The following is a 22,133-nucleotide window of genomic DNA, read 5'->3' as shown; positions in this document are numbered from 1 at the left end:
TGACTGCCTGAGCCACTCAGGCACCCATGAGACATAATTTTAAAAGGAAAAACAATAAATATTTATTGTTGGGAAAAAGTTATTTTGATTATTTATTTACATGAGTCATATTCAGAAAATGTGAATTTAGTTTCAGAATATTTTTTCCCAGCACACTTTTGCTCACTACCAGTGGCAAAAATTAACCCGTATCAGTAGGTTCAGTAAGTATCACCTCAGTCATCTCTACTCTCGCCTTCTCTACCATAAAGGCTTCTGTTGCAACTAAAAGTAAAATGTGACACATTTCTAACCAATAAAATGTGGGGAAGTCTCCTGAATAAGGCTTCCAGATGGTTTTTGTTTTCTCAATAAAAAGAGACATTCTTAGCTGATATATTTCTCTTTTTCCTTACACCACTCTTTTCCTTTTATCCTTTTGGAAATGTGGATACAATACCATGAGGTCTGACAGCCATCTTGGTTTTATTAGGCAAAAACTGTGTGAACAAAATGCAACAGCTAAGGATGAACAAAACAGAGATGGATATAATATGTATCCCTGAAAAGATCACTGAGACACTAAAAATTGTGAACTGTCAACCTCCAAACATCATCTCAGTTTGTGAGAAAAATTAAAACATATGTAAGCCACAGTAGCCATAGGCTGCTTCTACTCACAGCCAAATACAGTCCTGATAGGCCACTTTTCTTTATACAAGGTAAGAACTATCTATCCACTTTGTTCCTTACATTTCATCTTGTCATTTTTTTCTAATAGGTATATTATTTTTACTATCCTATTTTCCTTGTTTAAATCAGGTAAGCTACACCGGAAAAATTTTTTTTCTGATACTACACCCATATTTTTCACAGATTTTAATAAACTCTGAAATATATACATCCAACTACTATTTCTAACAGGAACAGGATTTTTTTAACCAAATTAATATCATAATATAGGCACTTTCAAATTTTTCATGCTTTTTAAAAAGCTATAGTATCATCTTTAGAGAATTGATAAATATTCCCTAGTGACTGAAAACAGTTTTTCTCCATTTAATGGAGGGTAGGGGGCTAGTCTGTTTATCCTAGAAGAAAAAATTTGTAAAGCACATTTTCAGCCTAGGTTATTTATTCTTCTAAAGGTGTAAGTATGATGTTAATGGTAGCAGTGAGGCATACTGGAATGGCTTCCTAAGCAAATCAAGCCTATATCCCAAACAGCCATACTTATTGCTAATTCATTCTTTTCATCTCTGTTTCCTTCTTCCCTTTCAATCTTTTCTTTTCACCCGAAACATGACAATTGCAAAACAAAATAAGAAAGAAGATGAGAAATGACCTTCATTTGCGAACATCAAGTAAGGTCAGCAACCTCTAAGTCTCATTTAGAGTAATTTATTTAAAGATAGACTACATAGGAAATACATTTTATAGTGATAATACTAATGATGCAAGAATAATACAGGCTAAGTGAAAAGTCACTTTTTTCAAAAGAGAATACATCAGCTAAAAATCTCTTAGATACTAAATTATTTAGACACCCCTATTTTATAGATGGCCGCAATGGTGGAAATAGTTTATACAACAAGGAACTTCTAGAAAAGAATATTTCTAACAGAAATCCACAGGTAGCTATAATGCTCATCATATTTATTTGTTGATTTGCTATCAGCAGGCCAACCACTTAACTATTAAGATAATTAAAGTTCATGGGATCCCTGGGTGGCGCAGCGGTTTGGCGCCTGCCTTTGGCCCAGGGCGCGATCCTGGAGACCCGGGATCGAATCCCACATCGGGCTCCCTGCATGGAGCCTGCTTCTCCCTCTGCCTATGTCTCTGCCTCTCTCTCTCTCTCTCTGTGACTATCATGAATAAATAAATAAAATCTTAAAAAAAAAAAAATAATTAAAGTTCATTAGAAGAACCCAAAAGTCATATATCATGCACTGGGATATGATTACATACCACAGCAAATGTGTTGCTTTCTGACAAAGAAAACAATACTATTTGGCAGGTTTCTACATAGTCAAAATGAACAGGAATTTGTGTGTGTGTGTTTATGTTGATAGAAAAAGAGATAAAATAAAAACCTGATATTCTTACATAAATAAAATGCTTAAAGACTCATCTAAAAATTGAGAAAGAGGGGACACTTCAAAACCCATTTTATTGGACTAGCATTACCCTGATACCAAAGCCAAACAAAGATACCCCAAGAAAGAGAAATCTTTCAGGCAAATATCTCCGATGAGCATATCAAAAATCCACAACAAAATACTAGCACTAAAAGGATCATATACCATGACTCAGTGGGATTTATCCTAGGGATGCAAGGATAGTTCAACTTACAAGTCAATTACTGTGATATACTAGATTAACAATATAAAGGCAAATATCACATGATCATCCCAATAAATGCAAAAAAGCATCTGACAAAATTCAACACTCTTTCATGATAAAAAAAAAATTCTCAACAAACTACGTATAGAAGGAATGTACCTCTACATAATAAAGTTCATTAGGACAAACCTATGGCTAACACCAATCTCAATGGTGAAAAAGGAGAAGCTTGTCCTCCAAGATCAAGAACAAGGCAAAGATACTCACTCTCACCACTTCTGAGAGTACTGGATGCCTGAGCCAATTAGTCAAGAATAAGAAATAACAGGCATACTAATGATAAAGGGAAAAGTAAAATTTTTCCTGTTTTCAGATGATATGATCTCATACATAGAAAAACTCTACAGGCTCCATTAAAAACTATTTGAACTAATCAACAAATTCAGTAAAATTGCAGGATTAAAAAAAAAAATCAACACACAATAATCAGTTGCCTGTCTACATACCAAGACAAATTTTCTGAAAAGGAAATTAGAAAACCAATCCCATTTATAAGAGCACCAAAAGTGAAAAATACCTAGACATAAACTTAATCAAGTAAGTAAAAGATGTGTACATGAAAACTATACAAACACTGATGAAAGACATCAAGGCAGAGACAGATAACTGAAAAGACATCTCATTTTCATAGATTATAAAACATAATATTGTTAAAATATCCTTATACCCTAAGTGATATACATTTCCAATTCAATCCCTATCAAAATCCCAAAGGCATTTTTTACAGAAATATAGAAACAATTCTAAAATTTGTATGGAACCACAAAAGAACACAAATACTAAATCAATCATCACAAAGAAGAGCAAAGCTAGAAGTACCACATTTCTTGATTTCAAAACATATTACAAAACTAGAGTAATCCAAACAGTATGGTATTGTTAAAGACATGCAGTCCAATAAAACAGAAGAAACCAGAAATAAATCCACACACATATGATCATCTGATCTCCAACAAGAGTGCCAAGTAACACAATGGTAAAGAATATCCTCTTCAACAAATGGTGGTGGGAAAACTGAATACATACCATATGAAAAAGAATGAAATTGGACCCTAATCTCTTACACCATCCACAAAACTCAACTCAAAATGGGTTAAAAACTTCAGCATGAGATCTGAAACTATAAAACTCCTAGAAAAAAAACATACAATTATAGTTTCATGACATTAAACTTGGCAATGATTTCTTGGATGATACCAAAAGCACAGGCAACAAAAACAAAATAAACAAGTGTAACTACACCAAACTAAAAAGCTTCTGTATGACAAAGAAAATAATCAACAGAATGAAAAGACTGTGGAATGGAGGAAAATATTTACAAACCATGTTATCTTATAGAGTCTCTAGAATATATAAGAAACTCATACAACTCAATAGAAAAAAATAATAATCTTATTAATAATCTTATTTAAAAATAAAAATTGGGTGCCTGGGTGGCTCAGTCAGTCAAGAATCTGCCTTCAGCTCAGGTCGTGATCTCAGGGTCCTGGGATTGAGCCCTGCATTGAGCTCCCTGTTCAGCAGGGAGTCTGCTTCTCCCTTTCCCTCTGCCCCTCTCTGAGCTCATGCTCTCTCTCAAATGAATAAATAAAATCTTTTTTAAAAATTTTAAAACTATATTAATATTTTATAAAAATTCAGTGACTATTCCACATTTGCAAAGAATATTTATCAAATCACCACGTAATTTAAAATTCGATAATGAGCATCTCATTTAAAAAGTTTTTATTGTGGAAAGAACATTTCAAAGGAGATGTACTTTTGTAACAGTTATTTAGGTATACACTATATTATTATTGATCATAGATAGTCAATGTTGTAAACAGATTTCTAGGGCTTATTTATCTTGCTTGACTGAACCTTTAACTTTGTTGATTAGAACTCCCTATTTTTCCTTCCCTCTAGCTCCTAGCAACCACCATTTCATTCTTTGAGTCTATTAATTTAACTATTTTAGATACTCATATAAGTGGAATCATGCAGTATTTGTCTTTCTGAATTGTTTTATTTCACTTAGCATAATGTCAAGTTGCATCCACGTTATGGCATATTGTGGAATTTCAATTTTTTTTAAGTCCGAACGTATTCCATTGCATGTATATACCAGTTTCTTTATCTATTCACTTGTCAATGAGTATTTAGGCTATTTCAACATCTTGACTATTGTGAATAGGGCTGCAAGGAACAGAGGATTGCCAATATCTCTTCAAAATCCTGACTGCAGTTCTTTCAGAGGCGTATCCAAAAGTGGGATTGCTAGATCTTACGGCAATACTATTTTTAAATTTTTGAGGAAACTTCACACTGTTTTCCATAGGGACTGCACTGTTCTGCATTTCCACCAATAGTCTGAAGTGGTCCCAATCTTTCCACATACTGCCAATACTTGATGTCCTTTGCTTTTTTGAGAACAGCCATCATGCTGAGGTGATGTCTCATTGTGGCTCTGATATTAATTTCTCAGATGGTTGGTGATGTTAAACAGTTTTTCACATACCTGTTGGCCATGTGTGTGCCTTCTTTGGAGAAACGTCTATTCAAGTTTTTAGTCTATTTTTTTGAGAGGGAGCAGAACAAGAGAGAGCACAGCAGTAGGGAGGAGCAGAGGGAGAAGCAGAGGGAGAAGCAGACTCTGAGGCTGAGCAGAGACTCCAACACAGGCAGGGAGCCTGATTCCAGGGTCCTGAGATAACCAACTGAGCTGAAGACAGATGTTTAACCAATTGAGCCACTCAGGTGTCCCTAAAATATTGTTAATTTAATACTTAGAGGCTGAGGTAAGAAATGTATCACTAACTGCTAAGAAGACAGGAGTAATTCTTCCCACTATGAATTTCTGTTAGAATTTAAGACAAAGTGGAAAGAACACAATCCTAATAGATGAAAGTTTCAAAAAACATAGAAAGTTTCCTATATGGAGCCCTATAGGCAATGCTATCTATCATCAGACCGAAAGTAAAAAAAAAAAAAAAAAAAAAAAAAAAAAAGTCATGGCAAGTTTACAAAAACCAAATGCACTGCCTATCAATATATCAGTTAGAAAGTACATTCTTATGTTAGTAACAGAAATCCAGGCTTATATATAAAAGAAGTCCAGAGTTGAAAGCCCAAACTTAAGGTGGCTACACAGTCATCATGAATCCAGGATCCTTCAGTCTTTCTGCTCTACCATCTTTGAGGTTGCTTAAGGATCCAAGAGGACTGCTGGAGCTCTAGTCAAAGAAACAGAAGAGAGGTAGATAGGTAGGACAGAAGAGGTTTTCCAGATATACAACCCAACAACCTCCAATAACATTTTATTTTTTCATCCCTACCATGGAAGGCAGAGGGATGTAGTTTTTCAAATGTCCAAGATTAGTAAGGAAAAGAACGGATATTGGACAATCCTTCTTATAAAACCAGTGTCAGAGGCAAAGATTAATTACCTTTTGCCTAATAGAATAATACAACTATAACAACTGTAGTTGTTTTTGGTCTTCTGTGATAATAGCAAAGCAAACAAGTGGTTACCACATCAGGCAATGTTCTAATGCCTTACTTGCATTAATTAATTACTTGTCTTAATGTATGTACTCTTTATAACAAGCCTATGAAATAGGTATATTGTATCCCCATTTATAGTCATGAAACTAAAGCACAGAGTTTACAAAACTTGCTCAACTTAATAGAGCTGTATGTATCGGAGCCAGGATTTAAAATCAAATAGTCTGCTTAAGTCTATAAAACAAAGAGCTATAAGAGAAATAGTATTTTTAAATAAAAAGTGATTCAGAGGGACGCCTGGGTAGCTCAGTGGTTGAGCGTCTGCCTTTGGCTCCAGGCGTGATCCCAGTCTGAGATCGAGTGCTGGGAGGAGCCTGCTTCTCCCTCTGCCTATATCTCTGCCTCTCTGTGTCTCTCATGAATAAATAAATAAGATCTTTAAAAAAGAAACTTTTAAAAAAGTTTTACCTTTCAGAAAGGTAAAACTGTCCTTAAAATTATTTCATTAATATTGGCCATAACTTTTATTCTAAATCTCCAAAATCACCATAATGGAGGAGTACTGCTTTTTTAAGAAACAAAATATTTCATAAAATAACAATATCACCAGGCCCAGAGGAAGAAGAGATATTTAATTGCTAAGCTTGACAAGTACATAAAACATGAGATTGAAAGGAGTCAGCATCTTCACCTTCATAAATGCCGACAACACCCAACCATCAATGCCTACAGAGCTACGTCAGTTAATGCACTTAAATGTAATTCTCTCCAAAGGCAAAAACACTGTTGATCAACAACAGTGTTTTCAGTAAATAGTCATCGATTTAAATGCTGGATGTCTAAACAATGCACATTAAATTCACTTCAACCAGGCACACATTCTAATTAACAATGTTTATTGGAAATGCCACATTGTGGTTCAACAATCCTTAAAGGGCATTTCAATTAAACCAAAAGAGAATGACTGAAAAAAAACCAAAAGGTGTCTGGGGAAGAAGGGAGTCCTCTATGACCAAAATGACTAAGTTTTGCTCAACTGCTAACTTTGTACCCCTCTCAACGTGATAATGTGATAAAGACAAAATCTTTATTCTAATGGAAAAGAAAAGAAAAAGGATTCTGGTAACTTACTAAAAGGGCGGCTGACTAAGCATTGTACAAGAATACACTTTGTTTTATAAGGTCTTTTATGCAGAGCCATTACAATATAATCTGTGACAATTGAACATTATTGAACCTAAATTTGGGGTTTGGGTCTTTTACATCAACAGCAAAACAAGAGCAATAAAACAAGTCATAAAAAAAAAAAAAAAACCTTTCCAAGAATTGATTCTATTGCAAGACCTATTCAATTACAGGACTGAGAATGTTTTTAGAAAAAACATTCTATTCTACCTCACTCCTAAATTATAGACCTTCTGAAAACAGAATTACCAACAACTGGGGAAATGAATAGAAAACATTTCAACACTGGTGAAGCATTCAAAACATGAGTTACAGGGTTCTGTTAGGTCAGATAAATGAAATTAGATGGAGAATAGGACTTGGATCAGAGGGTGGGAAATCAACCAGGACATGAGAAAGCTAATCTCTTGCGAAGACATGCAAACGCCGTTAGGAGACTAGGAGACGCAAAGGAAAAAAAAAAAAAAAGGAGACACAAAGAATTAAGAATAGGTAAATCTCAGAAAGTTAAGAGTTCAGGCTGAGTATGTCTAAGAAATGAAATAAAAGTTTAGGTGCTTATCTAATACTCTACATAGCACTTAGATTTGCAAAACTGAGCATGATCATTTGCCAAAAATACCAGCTTTCTTAAGAGATGGCTGGTTTTTCCACCTCCCAACCAGACAGATTTGAGCTTGTCTGATGGCTTCTGCGGACTCTCCTCCTCCTAAGAAACTAGAAATCAAAGATACTCATTTCAGTATTTTTCAACTGTAAGAGATACTTGCACAATACTTTGTTTTCTTAAATTGGAAGGTTTTGAAGGGAAGTCTTAATTTACTGTATTTTACTCATGCTTATGAATAAAAAGGAAACAGTATTTATTTTGTCAGTTATTTTTAATGAATGTTAAAGAGGCATACTTTTTGGAAAAATACCCAGTTGGCAGCTAAAATCAATTCCATAAGATATTCCAAGTTGATTATGAGATGTGGCTTCTATACTCTTTCCATTTTCTTTCTTTAAAAGGGAATATAATACAAAGAACCAAAATTTTCTTCATTTTGTTCTAAACAAATTCTATATTGATATGTATAACATAGCTTCACTTATCTTAGAGACTTCTGTATAGTAATTTTTATATTTCTTAAGCGGACTGGCAGTGAAATAAAATGTTATGTAGGACACACAAGGAGGTATTTGTCAGTGGCAGAGGAACCAAGATGAGTCCATGAATGTAGGCATCAATAGTAAAATCATCCTGTTTTCTAATTTTCATGCACTATTCCATTTTCCTCACTGTTTTTTGAGGAAGCAATCTTATCTGTTATATATGTATGCCTTAAAAGCATCATGGGTACCTTCTGGGGTTCATCATCTTGCCCCTTGTAGCAGGGATGTGCAAGAGAGGGTATCAGAAGCTGCTAACTGTCCCCCAATATCTCTTTCCCCTTATTCCATGAAAATTGAAGTCTTCACCATGCAAATGGCTTCTCAAAATAAAAATTTTATTTTCAAGCCTCCTTTGTAGAGAAATGAAGCAGGTTATTAAGTTTTGGCTAATGGCAGATAAGCAGACAACTCTCCCTGAGGTTCAGCTACTACTTTCCGCCCCCCTCCCCAAATTCTTCCACTAAGCCTAGGCTCTGGAATGTAGATCTCAGAGTTTGAGAATAATGGTCATTATCCAGGAATGAAGAGCAATGAACTGAAAGAAGGCTGGATCCCTGAGGACTTGAGAAGCAGATCTATCTAGTAAAACTTCCAGACTTTGCAATGAATATCAAAGCACTCTCTATGCTATTTCTTAAACTTGCTATGCATTCTTCTGTCTCAGAGCTTTTATACCTGCATTTTCCTATGCCCAGATCTCCTTCTCCCAGTATATCCTAATGACTTGGTTCTTTCCTCACGTGTCCTTACTCAAACATTCCCTCTCAGGGCAGTTACCCAACCATTCCTATTTAAATCACAAACTCATGTCTGTTTTTCCTCTCCTCCTTCCCTGCTTTATTTCCTTTTTAGAACTTATTAATATGCCATATGTTTTCCTATTTATCCTGTTTACTGTCTCTGGTACTAAAATATATGACTCAGTGAAGACAAAAAATTTTATCTGTTTTGTCTATTCATATACTCAACACCTAAATCAATGACTCACAAATTCCATTAAATATTTGCTGAAATGAAAGAAACCAAAAGAGTAGAGAGATATCAAAATGAAAGAGTGATCATGATTTTATGAATCATATGAACCTTTCCAACTCACATTACTCGAATGCTTTTTGAACACTTAATCTGTGCCAAGCATTAACATGTTAGCTTCACATGTAACATCTCATAGAATCCCAACAAGAGCCTGCCTCAGTAAATATTAGTATCCCATTTTTTACAGGTGAAGAACTTGGGGTGTAAACATTCTAAGCAAGTTACTGAAGTTAAGAAAAATATTTTCAGAGAGGACACTGAAAATTGTCCAGACCAGATTGGTTCCTCTCTGCTTCATCAAAAAGGATGAGGTAAGGAGAAGGGCATCTTCCCCAGTGTCTAAATAAAAGATTAAAAAAAATAAGACATAAGTAATAAAACCTGGAAGGGGCCCTTATTCCTTCTTTCCTTCTGTACTCAAGCAAAACAGGGAACCTAACAAAAATTCCTAAAAGCAAAATATGCATAATGATCTTAAGAAAACAGCAGTCACTAATAAAATGCATAAGGGTATTACCTTAATCAGCACGTCTAGACTAGTCTTTTGAAAACTGTACTCATAATGGCAGCTGTGCCTTCCGTATCTGCACTAATTAGCAATCTGCTTTAAATAAGTATCTTCTAAATGAAAATGAGTCAAAGAAAAATTTCTCAAATTACTTTATATCTTCAGCTACAATAGAATTAAATCATATATTTTTATCCAATATAAGTGGTATATTATAAGCATTAGCACTTGCACTCTTTAGATGTGTCTATAGGTACATGTGAGTAGACATATACATAAAAGAAAAAAATGTTGATGGCTTAAGCCCTTTCCAAATAAATAAAGCAATATCTGAATACTCATATTATTTCTTTAAGATTTTATTTATTTATTCATGAGAGACACAGAGAGAAAGGCAATACAGGCAGAGGGAGAAACAGGCTCCCCACAAGGAGCCCGATGTGGGACTCAGGATCATGCCCTGAGCCAAAGGCAGACACTCAACCACTGAGCCACCCAGGTGTCTCTACTCACACTATTATTAACATTATTTTTAAATCATTCTCCAGTTTATTTGGATAGGAACAGAATGTGTAAAAAGAGAACAGATATTTCACTCAGATAGAAGTGGTCCCTAATGTTTGTGATATAATCAAGGGTAAGTTACTGTGTATCTCTAATCACTGATCAGTAGTTTCCCCACCAGTAATCGAAGAAAAAGAATATTTACCTTGCAAGAATTTCTATGAGGAATAGAAAGAACATACGTGAAGTGCCTGCATGTGCCTGGCTCCAAGTGGGTGTTCAACAAACAGTAATCATAATTATCACAGTTTTGAAAAGGTAGCTCATGAAACATCCCTCCTCTTTCTTAGGTCAATTATACTTTCTTCCCCCTCTGAAGCCTCAATAAAATAACATGTATCAGATTCTCCTAATTCAGACAACAGGTCAACTCTTAGAACTAATTCTTCATAATGATGTATTTGGTACAATATTCAAACCCAGTCCCCAAAAAGATAAACCACTTTTCTCTGGACCAAAGAATCTAACCAACAAATCCTAATTTCATCAAAAGTTCTATAGAAAACAAAGTTGATGGGAAGTATGCGGATTTTGAAACCTCTGAAAGAACCTGATCACAGATGATGTGAATGTCTCTTCCATAAACATATTTATTCCCTTTCATACTGAATAATGTTCCAGATGTTTTGGCGAACACTCCTTCAGTGCAGCTGGTGCCTACAGCAGCGTACCTGGGATGTTCTGACGCTTCAGTCATTCTAAAAGATGTGCTAAATAAAATTGCATGCAAGATGTTCACCTCGGCTAACAGCTGATTGAAATGAAACGATTCCTTGGTGAAACTAAGAAATAGCCACTTGAATATGTGTCCATGGTATATAAAAGAATAGTGTTAGATCATAGAGAGAAACTTTCAAAGTTTCATTTCAAAAGTGTCATTTGTCTTGAAAATACCATCATAGCAAAGAAATAGACTCCAACTAACTCATTAGATTTGTAATTTGGTCTTTGATGATGTATTCATACTAGACTTTGCCCCGATTTTTCAGTTAATGAGTTGAAGGTCAAATGCCCCAAGATTTAGTTCCAAAGAACTAATGGTTGGATTCAAGATGAAAATATTTCATACAATCTAAATAGGAAAGCTGTAATAATGAACACTACAGTGTCTGTGGAACATTCACGTGAAAGCAGCAGTTTCTAACTGCTAATTCCTCCACCCGTATACTAAGTCCCTTCCTTTCCTGTCTAAATAACAATGATCCACTCCATCTCCTATATGCTGTCAACTTTTTTGTATCCACTGGGCCTTCCTGTCAGTATTCCAACTGGTTCAAGTCTCTACCAGCTTATTAAAAACAAAACTTTCCTCAAGCTTCTGACTCTCCAGCCCTCCTCGCTCGTTCTCTTTTCCCATCTAAAACCAAGGTTCTTAAAAGAAAGGTCTACACTCACTGTCCCCACTTCTTCAGAACTCTACAGAAATATTTTGTAACCAAGGTCACCAGAAAACTTTTTTGTTGTCACAAGCCAAAGAACTCCTTCCACTTTACCTCTTATTTTTCACTATTGTTTATTCACTGATACTCAGAAACCCACTCTTCACTTGAGTTTCCATGACAACATACCCTTCTGATTTCCACGCTACCTCCCTGGATCCTCCTTGTCAGTCTAATTTTCAAGTTTTTCATTCTCTATCTGCTTCTCAGAGTTTGGTCCTCAGCCCTTTTCTCTACAACCCTTCTTGACAAATCCTCCATCATTGCCAAGGCAATCATTAGTAGTTCCCAGTCATCTTTACCTCCCAACACCTCTGTTCTCTGTGCATTTCCTTGCTTCACTGTCCACTGAGTCGCTCAAGTTGGGAACATTCGTTGCTTTGATTCCTTCCTCTCCTTTATTCCTCAATATTCAACAGATGGCCAGATTCTGTTGTTCCCATCTCCTAAATGCCACTTGAAACTATTAGCTTCTTTTTTGTCTCTTTGTCCAGAATACTACCCTCCCCTTCCTGGTTGACTGTAATAGACTAGTCTATTTCTACTTGTGTTTCATCTCTATTCTTCATGCTACCATAAGGAAAATCTTTCTGAAACATACTATCCTGTTTAAAATGTCTCAGTGGCGTTCTCTTGCCCTCATAATACTAAATTACTTAGCATGTTATATTAGACCCTCAGTGATCTAACCCAGGTTTACCTCCCTAACCTCACTTCCCTCTTTGACACCACAGTCCAGCCAGACTGTGCCAAACAAATTCCGACTTTATCAGTATAACACAATCCCCTTCACCTTCCAGTGCAACACACGCCAGCCCTCCTGTTGGAACATCTCCCCTTCTACTTTCATGTCACCAGCATCTATTCTTTCTCTACTTAAGTGCCACCTGCTAACTCCTCTGACCATCTTCTTCACATGACCCATTTAAAGCTAGCATTAACTTTCCAGGAACAGGAGATACTCCAGGGTCAAGCACCTGCTTCAGGGCCCACTAATTCTGTTGATTCATATTTGTCTATGATTGCTGACTTCTAAGGGTTTTTTTTTTCTGCCAAGTTGGCTGTTATTGTAAAATATTGTCTTTTTATTCATATCAGCATGTTATTTTTTTCATACCTGACAGGGTTTCTCTGCATGTCTAATTCACAATAATGCAGAAATGAACATTTTTGGTATGGGCATGGATTTCTGATCAATGATACTTCTTCCTATAACACCTTTGCAAGATGAATGACCAGATATTAAGAGGAAAATCTGTGACTCCAGAAAAGAACTGTTAACCTACAAAAAGTCAATTTACCAACACATTTGTAGGATGACTCCTGGTATATAATGAAGCCTGATATAATTCTGAGCCTCTACAACATTGTTTTAATCAAGTCAATTAACTACTACATGCTTTAAATTACAAATCAAAAATATTTCACATGATAGTAGATTATTAATTAATTGCAGGGCACATTATCAAGACCTTAAAACATACCATTTATTTAGAATTTTAGCAATTAGAGTATTTGCCGTAATGAGTACTAAATTTTTGTGGCTGATTAGAAGTTCTCTCACAACTACAATGAAAGAAAAAGGAGTCTCTGCGTTGCTAGGGCAGGTGAAGCAGAACACAGAAGGTAAACATCTTGGGGACTATTTTCAGAAGGTGATACATTCTTGCGGTGACACCAAGACTGTGGTAGAGTTTACAACAACTGACTCCTTGGCACAATGTTTCATATTTTCAATGCATTCTAATTTTTGCTGCAAGCATATTAAGGAGATACATGACAAATTTTTAATTGCATGATGAACTTTTCATGGTGGCTCAGTTCAATAATTTTTTCTAATTTTATTTTTGTTTTATTTCGTTTTAGTTGAAATTCACTTCTCTTAAAATAAATTTGTTCTAGAGAAAGAACTTGAAGAGTAAAGATTGGGATCACATATGCTACTTTCAAAAGGTAGTGTTTTTTAACTGCTCTCCACATAAATTTTGTTCAGTATATGCATTCTTTGATCAAGCCAATGTTAAACTCAAGTCTCCAAAGTTTTTTTTTTTATAGCTTAATTCAAATGAAAATATCTTTAAAAAATCTCTTAGAAGTAGGGTGCCTGGGTGGCCTAGTCAGTTAAGCAACCAACTCTTGATTTCAAGTCAGATCATGACCTCAGGGTTGTGAGATGGAGCCCTGAGTCCAGCATTGGGATCCATGTTCAGCCAGCCTCCCTCTCTCTTTCTCTGTACCCCTAATAAATTTTTAAAAAACCTCTTAGAAGCTACACTTTAATATTTGCATAAGCTTTTCTTCTGCTTTTAGAAATATTTTTTGGAAAAAAACATTTGAACAATAATATAGATCTAATATAAAAAACATACACAGAAATGCAAAAACAATAAAAAGCATTCAGATTTCTACCACCCAGAGACAACGTCTTTGACATTTGCTTCATTTTCACATGGCTTTAGGTTTATATTTTTTAAAGTTGTTTTATAAATTTGAGGTTATGCTATATATTGTTTTGTCTCTAGTTATTTTTACATTAAATTAATTCTTAGTATTCTTCTCTCATCACTACTTTTTTTCCCATGAAAATTCAATATGACACAGATGTGTTTAATTTTTCATTTATTCTTTATTATTTAGGTTTTCCATTTTTTAGTATTATAAATTACACTATGATGAAATCCTTAAACTTAATTCTTTGTCTTCACTCGTTGTTTCCTAAGGTAAATTCCCTGAAATTTAATAATTGGATCAAAAATACTATTTCCATTAAATGTTAAATATTTTAATCTATATACATATATATGAATATAAATTTTAATATTGTGTGCAAGGATCATTTATTCCCTGATGCCTCATAATGTTAGAAGGAATCATGGTGAAATATTTCCTCTTCATGTTAAATATTAATAAGCTCCCTAAGACTTTTATCACCTTATTTTCCTTTTCTTCTTGTACATATAGTTCATACACAAATTAAAATACCAACAGAGGTGTCTCCCTGTGGGGAAACTGAAATGGTTATTTCTTTTATTCACTAGTCTTGAAACCAAAGCACTTTTCGTGATCACTTTTCATTTTATGGCAGGAGGTATGCAGTGTAGGCTATTACCCAATAACCAGTCAATATTAATATACAAAAAGCTTGGCTGGCCAGTTCAAACCCAACAATAATACTTGAATTACAAATTATATATATATATATATATATATATATATATATATATATATATATATATATATATAATGCAAACACTGATGATAGTATTGCTCAAAATAAATATATAGTTACAGCCCTTTCTCCTGAAACTTCCCAAATTAGAAAACTTATATTAATTTTCATCACTGCAAATTTCACAATGCCTTCATTTACAATACCATTAAAGTCTTTTTTATAGGGATTAGAGAGGGTGCATACTAACCAAGCACACATACTGCAGGTGCAAATTATCAGTAAATTAGCATTTCTCATATACAGAACTCATTTATTCCATTTATAGCAGTGAACCAGAAAATAAGAAAAAAAGTGATACAATCAAAATAGATTTTACCTAATCTCATCCAGTCAAATGCACATATTTCATGCAAAGATCTCAGATCCTCACTCAGAGCCTATTTACAATTTTTTTTAGTTAAAATTCCAACTAGGGTAGAAAACTTATTTTCCACTGAGTCACAGATTACATGGAGGTAAATTAGAGCCACCAAGAAAGTATCAGGGCTTGCCTAGAAGTAACAGAGGTCATTTAATGCATTCAGAGTTGGAGTAAACAGCCTCCCACGTAGACTGCAGCACAGACCCATTGAGTCAGTATAGCAAAGGTCACACATTGACTCAGAGTCACCAAGAAATGCTGTTATACTCAGTACCTTTGCTTTCAGACCCACAGAAATATGTATTCGGTCTCAAACACAATTGCATAAAAAATGTTTGAAATAATTTTAGGCATTTAAAGACTTGTATTGATTCTATCACTAACTCACTCTATGTTTTAATTTCTGATCTATAACAATAATGTTCATTTTTAAATCTTTGACATAATCATAAATATTAACATTGGAAATTCTAGTTAGTTAACCTTGTCTTCATCTTAACTGTCTTGCATAGCCATCAAAGATATTATTGGCTCAAGTTCTACAATCAAAGGATTCAAATAACCTCAGGAGCTAATTCCACTCACCCAAACAGAAAATAGGCCCAATTTTCCAACTCACAGGTATTTTCTTGGCGTACCCTTACTGGGTTATACCAATTAACCTCATTCCATGGGAGCAGGTATATTTACTATTATTTACTATATATTTGTTTAATGATCATATTTAATATATTACTATATATTTAATAGATTACTATATAATCTATAGTAATATTTATAGATTGTTGTTCTATAGTGAATAAATTATGAAATTTCAACTCAGTCCACACGTTGGATATAGATGCTTGATAACAAATTTTTTTAATAACATGAATTTGTGGACATCTGACACTGAATACAGTTGAGGATAGGGTCATATTTTTTCAACAATTTGACTTTTTCTAAAGTTACTATAGTGACATGGTTATTAGAAATTTATGCCACCAAATTTCATCTGGGCCCTTGCTTCTTCTCAGCTAGTGTCTAATTCATTTCTTGTTGATTCTCCAGGTTGGATTCCTGAAGACAAATCTTCATTTTCCCCGGTCTCACAGAGCTTCCACCCTGTCTTCTTTCTTCTTCAACCTCTTCCTAATTTACCCCCTGCCTTCTAAAAAAGATTATATCCTAAGGCTTTCTGAGTTCCAATAGATTTAGCTAAGATACCTGATTTTGTCACTCAAAATTCCCTCTGAAAATCCTATTCACTGTCAACCGCTATTCACAATGCTTATGAAAAATAAGACTAATCTGTTGTCAAATAATGGGAGAAAAGTTATTCTTTCATTAGTGTGGCTGAACTGGAAAAACAAAAGAAAAACAATTCTTAATAGCTCACTCTGTGTATGTTTTAATTTCTGACCTATAATAACAATATCTATTTTTAAATTCTCAACAAAATGATAAGTATTCATAAACATTCAGCAGTTCTATCAACCTAGTCTTCACCTTAACTGTTTTCAAAGATCAATTACCAGCTCTAATTAGTAGCTCTAGGATCTGTATCACCACCACCACCCCAAAATTAGAAATTCAGTGCTCCACTTTATTGGCACTTGTTTCTTAGGCAGTCAAGGTCCTCTTCTTGGACTAATTACCTCCACCACTACCCCCATCACATTCATAAATTCTTTTTCTGCAACTCTGCAATAACTTACTACTCAGAAACAACCTTCAAGAAGGAAGCAGAATACAGGTGATCCTTCCTGCATGATACAGTTGTTATATGTAACATATTTGAGTCAGAGCAAAAACACAAGAGATGCTGAGAGAAACCCACCTTATGGTAATAGCATTTTATGTTCTTTTTCCAGTCTAAGATTCAGAGAACCCTTCAGAGAAGGAAAAAATACTTGCCTCAGTCCAGTAGACCACACTGTGTAAAAGCCTGCTAGACACTGGGAACTAGAGCTATAATCCTCCACTTCTCATTGTCAATATTTTTCAAAAAGCAGACTTATGTTAAATAATTCTACCTTTTTATTTAGTCCCATGAGATCTAGTTTCAATCTATATTGTCCTGTTCCAACAATATCCTCAAAAACTCAACAATGACTTTCTAACAAACCCAAAGGCCTTTGTTCTTAGGTCTTTATTTTTCTTGGCTTCTCAGCAACATATCATTGTTGAAGACTCTTCCTTTAACATTCTTCTACTCTGATTGTTAGTCTCTCTACATTAGCATTTTCTAAATTGTTTGCTTCAAATCAGTGGCCAAAAAAGATGGGATTCAGAAGAATATTTATAGTCAATTAATTTGCCAAACATTGCTCCCTTGGAAGATTCATAGTCCTTATTAGCTTATGAGAGTCTGTGAAGTGTGACACTATGACAAACTTCCACAACTGTGGTAAGCCCAAAGTTTCCAAACTTTTTGAACTACAGAACCCACTTCAATGTTTATCACATGTTAACACCTTTGATAATAGGCTGAATCTAACAATCAGTGGCATCTTAAATCACTGCTAACTGGCAAAAGTAACAGTGTAGTAGATAATGATTTTTCTTTTGCATAGACAAACAGTCATAGCTGTTCATGTTTTCAGCAAAGCAACCGAATGGTGTGTTTTGTTAGTACTATACATGCCAATTTTAATTACTATTTAAAATGTCTTCAAAAAGAATACACTCTAACTCAGCACTGAACAAAAAAAAAAAAAAAAATGTATTTTCTAAGCAGAAAGAGAATTAGACCAGTGGGGTATAAACTGATTTTAGTGAAGCAAGTATTTGTCATTAGAAATAACTGCAATTGAAGGGAGCCTGGGTGGTTCAGTCAGTTGAGTGCCCAACTCTTCTTGATTTCAGCTCAGATCATGATCTCAGGGTCATGAGATTGAGTTCCGCGTGGGGCTTTACACTCAGCATGAAGTCTGCTTGAGCTTCTCTCTCTCCCTCTCTCCCTGCTCACATGCTCTCTCTAAAATAAACATATACAATCTAAAAAAGAAAGAAAGAAAAGAAAAGAAAAGAAAAGAAAAGAAAAGAAAAGAAAAGAAGAAAGAGAAGAAAGAAGAAAAGAAAGAAAGAAAGAAAGAAAGAAAGAAAGAAAGAAAGAAAGAAAGAAAGAAAGAAAGAAAGAAAGAAAACAAACTGCAATTATTTAGTTTTCTTACAAAATATCAACAAATTACTTCATGGACCATAGGAAGGAACTACACATAGATGAATTATGTTTGTTACTGAAAAAGAGATACATGTTGCCTAAGCTATAGCAAGTAATTTAATGAAAAACTGGAGAAATTGCTAAATATCTCAAAGTAAACCAAAGAAGTTTCAAGAAATGGGGGTCTAGTCTCACAGGACTATTGTTAGTGTTGTAGCATTGCATCAGAGTTTAATTGCCAACATTTTTCTTTTTTTCCTGTTAGAGGCGCATAAAGTAATGGTGCATCTTAAAATTAATATCTTCAGTTCTCTAAAGCATGACATTAACATGCTGTGAAGCTAGTGTCCTTTACTTATGAAATGTTGCTCTAATTTTCTTTATATTTCAGTCCATTGCCTAGTTTATGCCTTCCTACCACTCCCCTAAATATTTGCAACCCCACCTCACGCTGATACAGTTATTACCTTGCTTCAATTTCCTATAAACTAAATGGCTAGATCCCACCTAGCTTTCCCAGTTGAATGTATAGGACGAACATTCTCACAGATCTCCAAATGCAAGGTGTCGTGATCATGGAAGTAAAAGATACAAAAGGCAAACTAATAACCTCAATGATACCACCACAAATTTATGGATCATCCAGACCCAACACATGGGCTTCACATCCTCCTTCAGAATTTGATGCTACTATCAGAGAAGAACACTGAAAGTTCCCTAGTAAACAAGCTTGTTCTTCCAGGATCAGAACTTTCTCTAATGAATCATGATTCATGATTCATGGGTCCTTAAGTGCTACTAAGATGTGTCTTCTGATGGGTGACAAAACAAATAATAAAAATGTAAATCTCTAGGTTGCAAAGAAACCAGAGAAATCTTTGTGAAGGATGTGGTCAAATCAACTTCTCCTCTTGCCAACATCCATGACATACCTTGAGCCTGACCAGCTGGCAGAAAGTAACCAAAGGAATTAAGGGAAATGAGATAATAATAACTAGTTTTATAGCAAGTTCCCGTATGTGTTATCTATATGGCACATACTACTTTGAGTGTTATCAATAATCTCATTTTAATGAAAAGCATCTTCCAGAAATTTAAGACATTTTCAGAGAAATACAGAGCTATAAAGTTATTCAGTGAGTGCTCTAAACTTAGTACTCTTGAGATAAATAACACATCTGATATCCTTTATAGAAGTCACTGCAGGGGGATATCCAAACTGTGCCTAAACACCTCCAATGGTAGAAAAATAAAAATTTCCCAAGGAAGCTCAGTCAACTTTAAACAGGTCATAGCTTCTCTGGGAACCTGAACTTCAGGAACCCTGGGAATTCAGTGAGCAAGGGAAGTGAGCAAAGGAAGAAAAGAAGGGGAATGTGGCAAACTGACCCAACTGTAATTTACATCCCTGAGTTGGTGGTCAACTGCCCAACTTGCTACACTCAGTGGGCATATTTTTTCATGCTTTGGCCTGCCCATGATATTCAAAAAAGTCTAATTCAGAGGGTAGGTGTTCAGAAGCTGAAATAGGGACAATAAGCTTTATTTGATATCCAGAAAGTCATCTTTGTCATGAGCAGGGCCTGATTCTACTGTTAAGAGGATGGAGATGCCAGGTTGTTCCCTGAGAAGATACTAGAAGGGTTGAAAGCAGAAAGATAAAAGAAGCAGGGTATCGAGAACCTAAGCAAATGGATGGAGATCAAGACAGCATGTGTCAGTTAACCACAGCAGTAGACCAAATTAGAAATAGGATCTGGGCCAACTCTGCAAGGACTGAAGGACGTTTTACCATGAAAGACATTATAGATTTAGGCTTGGGCGAGACCTGATCAACAGGTATGTCCAAGCCACATCAGCTTAGGCCAGAACTGCCTCACTAACGGGGCCTCATTAACAGACTAGAACTACGTCTGCACAGAAATAGTATCACTAAGGGCTCAGGAAGTCTATGAATAAGGCTACATGTTCTCTAGATTCCCAGAACCCAGCACAAATTCTAGCAACCAGACTCAACAAATATTTTTTGCATAATCAATGGATATTAGAGGTATAGCTCATGTTCACTTAAAAACATATAGAAGAATGAAACACTATGTAGCAATGAATATGCACAAACTATAGAACAGGCTAAGTCTCACTGACATAATGTTGAGCAAAAGAGTGAGACAAATATTATATATGGAACAATTCCATTTATATGGAATTTAAGAAAAAGGCAGAGTTAAATGATGATAGAAGTCATAATAGTGGCCACCTTTGGGTAAGGGTATTGATTAGGGAGGGACACAAGAGAACTTCCAGGAATGTTGGAAATGTCTTTACTTGGTAGTTTTCACAGATGCACAAATATGAATTTTTTCTTGAATTAAGAAATCTCTTGAGCTATACAATTAATATTTGGGAGTTGTATCACAAAAAAAATATTTAAGTACAGTTCATGTTATTTTGAAAATTTTCTGTATATTGAATACGATTGGTTTCTCCACAGTTTCTACCTATTACTCATAATTGTACCCATGAGGGGCTAGAGAACAAATATATTTAAGTATGTCATATATTCAAAGTCCTCAACTACTTTTCCCTAAAGATGCCCCTCTCTGGGTTGATTATCCCAGGTCCTTCAGCCAAGTTATCAAATTCCTTCACTTAGGGAAGTGGTCTTAATTGTAGAGAATCTTAAATACTTTTTGACAAATGATGTCCTAACCTCCTGAATAAGAAGATCTGCACATAATAGTCCTGCCTATAGGGTGAACTTCTGGAACATCAGCTGCCCCAACAATTTCATAGCTTGCTCTCTCTTAGCCAATAAAGTACCAGTGTTCTAGCTCACAGTGGCCACTCAGAGACATAGCTTTTAAAAACACAATCTAGGCCTGGGAAAGCACCTCTTCCCTTACAAAGGGACACAATTTAAAAGTTTTGACCCTGCTACACTTGTGGCCTATTTCTGCTAAATATCTCAAAGTAAACCCCTTTCTTTTGTGAAAAGAAATATGGATCTAAGAATTGAATGTAAGCAACTCATTTCTCGAACTCAACACTTCTTCAATTCTACTAATTACATAACTAGACAAATTCGGTCTGAGGTCTAGAAATAAAATTTTAGTACATTGCATTCTTAGTACTATAGATATTTAGATGGCATAATGTTTTATTGTAAGGAGTGGACTTATGCACTTGAAGGACAGCATCACCGGCCTCTACCCACTAGATGCCAGTAGCACCCCCTCCCCATTATGACAACCAAAAATGTCTCCAGACATCACCAAGTGTCTCACTGCCCACATTGAGAACCACCATTTCGAGTCATTCATAAAAATATTTAAATTTTTTGATATATATTTTCTACCAAGCTCACATTTAAGAAGTATGGCATCTTGCTTACCACTCACATAAATTGAGAATTTCCTAAATAATACTATTGCTTTACCATCCCATATATAAAAGTCCTAACAATGAACAGTTTTAATATATAATGATCTCACTGCCCTCATTTTGCTTACTGAGATCCTGTGATAGTAAAAGAAAGAAGTTTGGCTTTAATTATTATTAATCATGAAATTCTATTAGGCTCTTCTGTCCATACTGAAACCACCACTTGCTAAAATCCCAGCCTAGAAATGGTGCACCCACCC

At 35.0% G+C, this 22,133-nt stretch overlaps 1 long non-coding RNA gene across 3 annotated transcripts in view; it reads right to left on the bottom strand.

Annotated features, from left to right (window-relative positions):
* LOC140625284 (uncharacterized) overlaps positions 1-22,133 on the bottom strand; it is a 400,415-nt gene that overhangs the window by 265,082 nt on the left and 113,200 nt on the right. The window lies entirely within an intron of this gene.

The sequence above is a fragment of the Canis lupus genome, chromosome 36 (genome assembly GCF_048164855.1).
Source record: "Canis lupus baileyi chromosome 36, mCanLup2.hap1, whole genome shotgun sequence".
NCBI lineage: Eukaryota > Metazoa > Chordata > Mammalia > Carnivora > Canidae > Canis > Canis lupus.
Note: the sequence above shows the minus strand (reverse complement) of the source record. Positions and strands in the feature narration are given on the sequence as shown.